Here is an 11,651-nt window from a genome sequence, read left to right as displayed (position 1 = left end):
GTGACATTTTTATAATTATCAGCATGTTTAGGAATATGTATATGAATGAATGTATGTTATTATATTATTATATATGATAAAGTAATTTTACAAAATTTGTGATTATTAGAAAATTGAATGTAATTATTATTAATTTTCGAGTATGTAGATTAGATAGTGAACTATCATCTCCATGCAAAATTTATTTATTTAATTATTTTAGAATAAATTGTGTGAGTCAAAAACAAAAATTAAGACTTATGCAATCAATAATTTAGACGAAACCCAAAAAATTGAGATACATCCAAACTGATCGAGACGATGCAAGCCCGACCTAGCAAAAATAGACAAAAAAATTGATAATGGTCCAATAACAGAGGTTGTCGGTGGTAGGTGGCAATTGAAGATGGTCTGACATCCGACGGTCCAGCGGTGGTCGATGATGGCTCAACGATAGCCAAAAATGGTCCAACGATGGCTAGTAATGGTCATCAATAGTAGCTCAGAGATGGTCGATGGCAGCTCAATAATGACGGCGCAATGATGAAAACAAAAAAAATGACAGTGACGTGAACTGGTATCACAGCGAAATTTCATGGTAGCAAAATAGAAGATACAAAGTATGATTTGTGGTGAACTCATAAAATTTTTTCTAGGATGAGATCGTGGAAACTTTGGTTGGTCAGAGTCATTTAAATTTAATGTGTTTATTTATGACATCATGATAATATTTATTTGATTGTGAATGTATGTTCATGCATATGTATAATAAGCATGCCATATAGTTTAAGGAAAAAATGCCACATGTACTTGTCATGCATATATTGATCATTCATGATTGAAACCGGACATTAAAGACCTTGCATATTTTTAAAATATTAAGTGGGAGAAGGTTTCTAAACAAGACCTACAACTTCCATCAATGGTCTCTACTAATGGCATGACAATTTAACTACCTCACAGTAGGATTTCCATGTGGATCTCATTGAGAAAATTTCTTGAAAGTAAGAAGAATTATCTTGTTATTGTTTGATAGTTGGTCGACCTTATTTGTAACAACCTATTTTTTAGTGGTGTCAAAAATAGTGGTTTCGGGACCACAAATCGAATAAGTTCGTAAATATTATTTAATATTTACGAGTGAAATATGGTTTTAAAAAGGTTTTTGTTATGGTAATTTTTGTGATATGAATGAGTAATTAAGATCAAGTGGTAAGACCTTAAGGTCAAGTGGTTTTATAAAATGAGGTATCGAAACCTTGTTTCTATAAACTGAGTCATAAATATTTTTATAAATATTTACGGAGTGTCATTAAGGTGGTATTAAAGTTTCGCTAAGAATTTTTAATGTTTCGGTAGTTAATTAAGCAAAAAGGACTAAATCGTAAAAAAGTGTAAAATTTGATCACTATTTGATTGGAGTGATTAAATGATTTATTGAATAAAGGAAAAAGGGAACTAGATGGTAATTATACCATTATTATAAATAATGGAAAAAGGTGGACATTAAATAGGTGAATTTTGATATTAGAACAAAGGTTAAATTAGTAATTTATTTATTAAAAGAAAATTAAAACAATTAAAAGATGTCATAATCTTCTTTAACTTTGGTTCCACTGAAATTTGTTGAAGAAGGAAGCCATAGTTAGAGCTTAATGCTCTGGATGATGCATGTAAGTCCGTTTTAGCCCCATTTTTAATAATTTTTATGTTTTTTAGATTGTTGCAACTAGGTCCAACTAGCCCATACATTTGATTTTGAACCTGTTAAAGATTTTGAATGTTTCCATTGATGAATCTAGTTATTTTTTATGTTAAATGATGAATTTGAGATATTGTTATGTAAAAGTATTTTGTTAAGTGATTTTTAATGAATTTGTCGATTAAGGATTAAATTGTTGAATTAATAAAAGTACAAGGATTTGATGTGAAATTATTAAAAATATGGGCTGAAATGGAGGCTATGAATATTTGGCTAGTATGAATTTTCATTAAAAATGATTAATTTGTATGTTTTAGGCTCAATGACTAAATTGAATAAAAGTAAAATGTTAGGGGCAATTGTGTAAAAATGCCAAAATGACTAAATTGCATAAAATAAAATTTTTTACTATCTAAAATAATAAATTGAATGAAATTATTAATTTAGATCAAGATCGAGTGGAAAATTAAGGAAAATGGAAAATTAACAAAAAACCACTATACTTTGTTATTTATGCAATTTAGCTAAGTAAGTTCGTATGAACTATTATCATTTAATGGTTGATTAAATTGAATGTCTAATGTATGGTTCTATTGAAAATGAATCAATGTATATTTATGTTATTATACAATTTATCGAGTAAAAAGACGGTGGAAATTCAATGACGTACGATGACTATCTAGCCCTGTTTGAACCTTAAGAATATATAGGATACAAATGACATGTCATTAGGTTTCCATGTTTCGGGTACTGGTCCTAAATGTCCTATCGGTGGCTGAGTTCTGACATTTGTTGCAGATACTCGACAACTTGTGTGAGCAGCACTGTGTAGCTACGTTCCAACCGACAGCTTGTGTGAGCAGACCCAGGTTATCATCTTTCAGGTGTTGGTGCTGAATGTCCTTCCGGTGGCTGAGTTCCAACATTTGTTGCAGATACTCGACAGCTTGTGTGAGCAGCACTGTGTAGCTACATTCCAATTGACAGCTTGTGTAAGCAGGCCCATTTATAGCTTGTATGAGCTATGACTATATGTTTAATGCAGTTTGTGTTAGCTTTCTTGTGTATCCAATGTTATTCTAAATGGTTCAACAGGCATGAAAAGGGATTAATCAGTAAGGGTTTCAATTGATTTCACTATGACAATTATGGAAGGGTATGATGTATCGATGATCAAAGTATGATCATTCATGATTATGAAAAGTATGATGTAAGTGATGTTATGTTTATGTACCATTTCTTACCTTGTGATGATATTGCTAAGTTATGTGTTTAATCACTAGCTTGTAGCTATGGTTAATGTTATATTTATGTCTTATGTATTATACAAATGAAATGGAAAGTGTTCAATATAAACCAAGACATGTATGTATGAAACTCATTGAAATGGTGATACGTGGAAAACATGATATGTTATGAGGGATGATAAATCCAATTGGATCATGCTCAAGTATAATGGTTATTTATTTTAAGTTCACATGAATTATGTTCAAGTATGCTAACATGTGTTGTTGTTGGTGCTTAGGCTTGTGCCAAATTTATGATTGGATTATATCATGCTTAGTCTTAACGAAATACATTGAAACAGTAAGTGTTCAATTGGTAATTTGCTTGTGTACATGAAAAGGTGGTATAAATTAAAGTATGTAATTTCTTTTGAAATTGTTTATCATGTGGTTGATTCCAAAAGAGCTATGTTAAATGCACTAATTCATAGTCATGGTTGATGTTATGCTTATGTCTTGTAATATTCAAAGAAACGGGTATGAAAATTTAATGAAAATGGTAAGTTCATAGTTGAAATGAAATATGATAAAATAAAAGGGAATGATGAGTTGGAAGATGTACTTGTATGTGAGAAGTTTACGTATGTTATGGATGAGTATGCCTAGTTCATGAACAAATATGCTAATTAATGAATTGATGATGTTATTTAAGCTAAAGTAAGTAAATAGAAGAGTTCAAAGTCTTACGAAATCCTACTATGCTAGTAATGATAAGTACATATGGTGTTGATAGACTTATTCCATTGTGAGTTGATGACCATGGTTCGATAAATATTGAGGTATTGGTGTAGGTTTATACTTAACCTATAATGTTCATTATTGAAATGGAATGATATGTTTAAAGTTTATACGAGCTTACTAATCATTCATTGCTTATGTGGTTATCTTTCTTTTACTTTACAAATTATCGAAAGATCGATCGGGTTGGAAGCTCGTCGGAGATCTATCACACTATCCAATGATTATATCGGTAGAATTTGATGATTTGGTCATGATTATAATGGCATGTATAGGTGGACTTATGTCTAATGTTTAGTTGATGTTTCTTGGATTTGAGGTACTTATGGTATTATTGATGTCTTGTCGGTTGTTGTTAATATGGTCAAATTGATGCATGTTTTGGAATGACAAAATTTGGTATGTGATAATTGATCTCAACATGGTCAAGATATGGTTTACTTTGGAAAAGTTTTGAACTAGATGTGCACGATGTAAATATGGTATATAAATTTCAATTGGTTGGTACCATTTGTAAATGGTTGGTTTGTGTCATTTATATGGTTTTGATGCATGTGAGAAATGGTCCAAATGATAATGTTACTTTGACATGGCATGAATCTAATATGGTATGGTTGATATGTATCAATTATGATATGTTTTGACATGGAAACAAATAAGTTGATAAATGGTAAATGTACACATGTTTAGGTTGATTTGATGATTTATGTTTGAGGTGCCTTTTGGCATATTGGTTGTATGGATAAATGACCTATTGAATTGGTCTTAAAATGCATGTTTTGTTATGTTTTGATACTTTGGTTAAAAGTGCAAATGGCTTGTAAGTGCATGTTTTGAAAGGGTGAAAGAAATGGTTCGAAATTGGCCTATTTCTTGCCCACACGGCCTAAGACACGGGCGCGTGTCTCAGCCGTGTTTGACACACAGCCGTGTGGCACGACCGTATGTCCCTTATAGGTTTTAAAGGTTACATTTCGAGAGTTACACGGTTGTGACCCCTGCGGTTTAAATTTTTTTAACTTTTTCCTTGATGTTTCAAATGTTTCTGATTTAGTCCTGAATAGTTTCTAAAGTGTTTCTAAGGCCTCGATGGCTTGAATAAGGGACGATATGCATGTATTTGATTGGATTTTGCAATGATTATGAAATATTAAAAATAAATTAATTGAGTTTCCTTTTTTATGGTAACACTCCGTAACCCTATTCCGGTAACGGATACAGGTTAGTGGTGTTACACTATTGTAGGTATTATCATGCAATATAACAAGTTTTTATTCAAAAAGGACAACTAGTCACAACATGTTACTTGGTGAGATTGTCCGACGATTACTCATTTGTGTTACATGATGTGACAGGTGTTGAGTTGATCGTTATACACTAAGATCTTCTAGTTAAGTAACTTCGTACGAAGCTCTACTTAAGTTAGATTGATGGCTAAATGTTAAATTATTATTAGTACATGTGAATGCCTAAGGAATTAGGTTCATGTACTAATTTGATGGAAATCCATGTTCTTACTAGTTGATTAAGATTACCCCATAATGACTTGATTCAATGAGTGTAAGAATTATCATTGCAACGACTTACAAATGTTTTTAAGGTACAATGTAAGATGTATTCATCATCTTAATGCATATCGTAAGTTGCTAAATGTTTTCAAAATATTTGCTTAATACAAAGATATTAATGAATGGATATTTTATTTTCAGTTCAAAGTGGAACCTACTCTTTTCTTAAATATACTCATTGAGAACAAACTGAAAAGAAATAATTATAAGGAATGGAAAAGGTACCTTATGATTGTCCTGAACTGTGAGAAACAAAAAATAGTCATTGATAATAAATGCCCTTCAGCCACTCAAGTTGAGGCTAGAAAATGTTGGGAGGAGTCTAGTGAGATAACTCATTGCGATATGTTGGCAAGTGTGACCAACACCCTTTGTAAGCAACTACAGAGTTGTAAGACTAACAAAGTGATTCTAGACAAACTAGATGTAACCCCTAGACCCAACCCATAAGTTATGGCTAATTCTTGAAGATTACATTGGCCATGATGATGGCCTAATAATACATTTTAGAAATTATCTCTTAAAAGTCCCTTTGCAAAAACTTAAGGTTGTGTTATTTAATTGTGTTAGAAATCTGAATTTATGTTTAAAATAAAAATGTCATTGATTTTGATATTGATACTTTAGAAATCATTGATTTTGTAAACATGTTGTGATGGGTTTTGAAAATCGAGTATTAAGTTTAAAATTGTTACTTGGAGTCTAATAAATTTTATTATAAAAATAATCCGTCATTTTAATTTTATTTCTTCAAATTATTTAAATCATAATTTAACATAACAAATCTTTCAAAAACAACCCTAAAACATTATCCAAAGTTCCCAAGTCAAAATCCAAACCGAAGTCCCAAAATTAGAGTCCATATAGCATGAACAAAAACAAAAATGTCCAATAGCATTACTTGCAAATTTTCTAAAAAATAACCAAGAGTACCTCTATAGCCAAGTCCATCTTAACCTCATTTATCTGAAAATCAAAGTTTGAAGGGGGTGAGCTTAAAATGCTTAGTGTTGGTCTCAAATAACAATTATTTCACAAAATAATTCATCACAACATCATATTAATCAGTCCATAACGTAAATAAATTACTCAATTATAAAATCAGATATGGCAGATTGTATAGTGGCAAAATCAATACAATATTTTTTAGAATACAATACAAATATTAAAATTGAATCCTACCCAACTCCGCTACACAACACAAAGAGTTCTCCAGAACTCATCCAACCAATAACACACCAAAATATGGTTGAACCACTAGATATTGTAGATTTACTGCCAGATACAGAATATTGTGGACAAGCAACCAAAAATGTAGATTTATTGCCAGATACTTCCTCCGTACCTTTTTCCCACCTCATGCATGTGTTATGGCAACAAAATAGATTTTTCAGTAGCATGTTTTACATACGAATCAGATTATTAGAGTATGGCATGCTTAACATGTGAATAAGGTCTCATATTTTTTTATACATAATTTCACAATAGCATGCTTTATCATGCAAATCAAACATCATATTAGGGCATAATCAACATACAAATCCTTAGATAAAAATTTAACAATAAATATTATTTTCATATAAGTCGGTATATCATATTTTTATGAGCCATAAATCACATGACATGAGTGATGGAAATTATATAAGATCATACATCACAGAATTATTCAATAAACCAATCACGTCACAGATAATAGAATTTCGGGATTTACTTACTTATTATCTTCGCTTATCAATTTTTACCGATTTCTATGAATACACTTGTTTTCGCATAATCTCATATATTAAATATCAAATATCCATAAGTAATACACTTAAAAAATATTTTAATTATTATTAATTTAATCATTAATATCGAATAATATCTCTTCAATCCCCACACCTTAGATTTGATGGATTAGATCTCGATTCCACTTTGAAAGAGATGGATCTAATTTCCTTGAGTCACTATGTTAAATCAAAATACATGTTGGCATCAATATAACAAAATAATAACATTCCCTTAATAAAATAACATTGATTTAGCACCACTTACGCAAAAAGACCGTCAACTATCGCCCCTTTCTATAGTTGATGCACGTATTCCAGGATTTACGAATACTCTTCAATAAGGCACGAAACCGAATAGTTAGATCCTTGTTAAATAAAAAATAATACAACAAAATTATAATGGTTACGATAATTCTTTATACTTATGATTAAACGGAGAGAAAAGGGCTTGGCAACAAAATCTCGAAAACCCAATCAAAGAGGGGGATTAGGCCTTATAATTGGAAAATAGAAGAGTTTAGATAAAATAAAAATTTGAAAGATGATTTTTAATAATGAAAAATCAAATTCAGGAGTTTACAAGAGAATTTTTAGATAGAGGAGAAGAAAAGAAGAAAAATAGGAAAAATTGACGATGGCCGATGGTAGCGGCATCGCGGCGATGGTAGTGCAACGATGACGGCGGTGTAACACCCCTAACCCATATCTGTCGTCGAAACAGGGTTATGGAGCATTACCAAAATTTATAAATTAGATACAGACATTTAATATCATTCATAAATCATATAAAAAATCAATCATATACAATCATACTGCCCCTCATTTAATCCCTTAAGGCCCAAATTATATATTAGAAATAGGTCGGGACTAAATCGGGTACTCAAAGAATTTCAGCAAAATCTCAAAATTTTTCCAAGGTGTAGGGGACACACGCCTGTGTGGTCAAGCCATGTGGGCATTCGAAATATGGCACACAGCCGTGTCCCAGTCCGTGTCCATACCCATGCAACTCTCTGACTTGGGTCACACAGCCAAGTCACACGCCCGTGTGAAAAATCCTGAGCATTCGTTTTTGAAATTTTAATATGTAGGGGACACACGACCAAAACACATGCCTATGTGCTAGGCCATGTGTCACACACGGGTGAGACACACGCCCGTGTGGACAAAATAAGGTCATTACCAAGCCTTATTCCTCACCGAATTTGTCTTCCACCTACATTCACATTTTATCATATTCACAAAGCATTACCAACCATTCAAATCAAGCCAAATTCAAGTTCAATTCATATCAATATTCCCCATATGTCCATTCTTTTATCTTACCTAATTGATCACATAACATATATATTACCAATCGTATCATCTTAACCCATTTATCAACATACCTATATAATTTCCATCATTTATCCATTTCAAGACTTATCAAACACATTAAGACCATATATAACTTATCATAATATATCAATCACAAGCCATTCCAATGGCTAGTTACAATAAAACATTTACATTGCCATTATTGGTCATATTTAGCCTATACATGCCATTAGAACCGAAATTAGTTTACTATATTTATACCAAAGAGTTCGAGGGATAGTGTGATGTAGCTCCGACTAGCTTTCAACCTTTATGAGCCTCCGAGTACTATAAAACAGAGGAATTAAAACAGAGTAAGCATTTAATACTTAGTAAGTTCGTATAACAAGAATTTAACTTACCAATTAAATTCACATTTATGGTAAGCAAATAAACATGCTCAAACCAATTTGGCCAATAACCTAGCAGATAACCTCATCAAGCATGTTAGTAAGTAATTCACATAAATACCGAGAACATGAATGAGCTCATCAATATTCAATTTCCACATGCATGTATTTATTACTTCAAGTGTCCATGAACATATACAAATAATATCATATCTTTGTATTTCAAGTATTTCTCATAGTAATTCATCTTGAATTCATATCATCTCATATTAGAACTTTACCCATTGAATCATTTAAAATATCAATGGAAACAAGGGTAGTACACCTGAAGTGTACAAAATTGTAAACCATCAATTCATATTCGAGAATACTCATATGAGCACATAAACAGGAAGCTCTCCCTTGAGCCATATAATGGGAAGCTCATATGAGCCATGTAATGGGAAACTTATCTGGGCTGTATAACAGAAAGCTCAAAAGAGCTATAATCAGGAAGCTCATGCAAGCCTATAACGGGTAGCTTCAAAGAGCCATTAACGAGAAGCTCCAGATAGCCATATATCAAGAAGTTCAAACGAGTCATATCGGGTAGCTTTAGAGAGCCATTAATTAGGAAGCTTATAAAGAGCCTTTAATCGAGAAGCTCATGAAGAGCCATACATCGGGACGCTCATAAGAGCTGTGGTGTGTCTACAACTTATGCAGAATCACAACCAATCGGGATGCTTCGAAGAGCTATTAATAAGAAGCTCACAAGAACCATATAACCAAAAGCTTGAGAGGACTAATAACGAGATGCTCTTTCGAGCTGTAGTGTGTCTGCAACATATGCAGGACCACAACCAATACGGGAAATCTTCTATCCATCGAATTTCATATATTCAAACAGGACTTTATACTTATTGATTATTGTCGGATATGTAAATACTTTCATATACATGACAGTAATACAAACGCATACATACAATTCAATTAACACATATAAACTCTCAATTTAGTTACACAAACTTTCCTCAACAATGTTCGTGAACTTGTATGCTACTAATCTGTTACTTTTTCTTTACCTCGATCTAGCTCCGTATTTGGTTTATCCGGATCCAATTAAGCCAAGTAAGCTTGCTTTAATTATTTTCTCTTAGCTAGGGTTTCCATGTAAATAATTTGGGAAAGACGATGAAAAAGATGATATTTTCATTATTTAATTACTTATTGGAAACACAAAGATTTATATACATTTTCATACCTAATTTTGCTTAAAATCATGCATTTCGATAAAATTTTTGTCATAAAATAATTAATTTTTATAAAATAATTAAATTGTATTAAAAATTTGAACATGTTAATTTTTAGTCAATTTTACAATTATTTTTAATGAATTTTGATTATTTTTGACAGATTCGTACAAAGGGCAAAAATTGACTCGGCAGACACCGTTAGAAGAACAAAACCGAGAAGCAATTCGAAGTAACAAGGCAAAATAATTTCCAGCCTAAGTCGGTCCAAATATGTGCATGTTTTTGGCGTTGTTGCTGGGGACTGTTTTTAAAAAAGTCATTATTTGTGCATCTATTTTTACATTTTGGTTTATTTATTTTCCTGTTTAAATATTTACTTACTTAATCTTTCTGTGATTATTTCAGGTGTTTATGAGTATTGACCAGATTATTGACTTACTCCCTGTGGACCCTGAAATAGAACGAACCTTTCGATAGCGAAGAAGACAAGTGAACCAGAGAAGGATCGAAGAGATAAACTTTGAGAATATGAATCAAGGAAAAAATCCTATCCTTATTGCTGATGATAGGGATAGAGCTTTACGACATTATGCCGTGCCATTATTTAACGATCTTAATCTGGGTATTAGGAGACCCGAAACTGAGGCACAATAATTTGAGTTGAAGGTAGTCATGTTCTAGATGCTTCAGACTGTGGGCCAATTCAGTGGAATGTCTACTGAAGATCCTCATCTTCACTTAAGACTATTTATAGAAGTGAGAGATTCTTTCAAGTTAGCCAGAGTACCCGAAGATGCATTACGACTGAAGTTGTTCCCATATTCATTAAGGGACAGAGTTCGTGCCTGGTTGAACTCATTGCCACTAAACTCCATTTTTACATGGCAAGAGTTAGCTGAGAGATTCCTCATGAAGTATTTCCCGCCGAGCAAGAATGCCAAGTTGAGGAATGAGATCACTGCCTTTCAAAAAATGGATGATGAGTCCCTGTATGAAGCATGGGAAAGGTACAAAGAGTTATTACGAAAGTTCCCGCCGAGCAAGAATGCCAAGTTGAGGAATGAGATCACTGCCTTCCAACAAATGGATGATGAGTCCCTGTATGAAGCATAGGAAAGGTACAAAGAGTTATTACGAATGTTCCTCATCATGGAATCCCACATTGCATTCAACTGGAGACATTCTATAATGGTCTCAACGCTCACACGAGGATGGTAATGGACGCCTCTGCTAATGGTGCTCTCTTTTCTAAGTCTTATAATGAGGCTTACAAAATTATTGAGAGGATTGCCAGCAACAATTGCCAATGGCTGACCAATTGAGCAGTGTTAGGAAGACGAGTCGCTGGAATACATGAAGTGGACGCTCTCACTTCACTCGCATCTCAGGTATCTTCAATATCCTCAATGCTTAAGAATCTTACCACTAATGGGTCTAATAGTTTTGCAGCCCAACCACCTAACCAATTTGAGAATATAGCCTATGTGTATTGTGGGGAAGGACATTTGTTTGAAGAATGTCCATCGAACCCCGAATCCGTATATAGGTAACCATAACCAAAACCTAGGGAGGCAAGGACTGCAATCCAAATTTTATAACTCATCGTGGCGAAATCACCCGAATTTTTCCTGGAGTAACTAAGGGGCTGGAACTAGTAACACTTACGCC

At 32.8% G+C, this 11,651-nt stretch overlaps 1 non-coding gene across 1 annotated transcript; it reads right to left on the bottom strand.

The window, feature by feature from the left end:
• Positions 1–11,033: 11,033 nt before the first annotated feature.
• LOC121215030 (small nucleolar RNA R71) lies at positions 11,034–11,139 on the bottom strand. Its single transcript, XR_005910766.1, has one exon. It is a non-coding gene; the product is annotated as a small nucleolar RNA R71 (small nucleolar RNA).
• Positions 11,140–11,651: the final 512 nt, after the last annotated feature.

Source organism: Gossypium hirsutum, chromosome D02 (assembly GCF_007990345.1).
Source record: "Gossypium hirsutum isolate 1008001.06 chromosome D02, Gossypium_hirsutum_v2.1, whole genome shotgun sequence".
Classification (NCBI taxonomy): Eukaryota; Viridiplantae; Streptophyta; class Magnoliopsida; order Malvales; family Malvaceae; genus Gossypium; species Gossypium hirsutum.
Note: the sequence above shows the minus strand (reverse complement) of the source record. Positions and strands in the feature narration are given on the sequence as shown.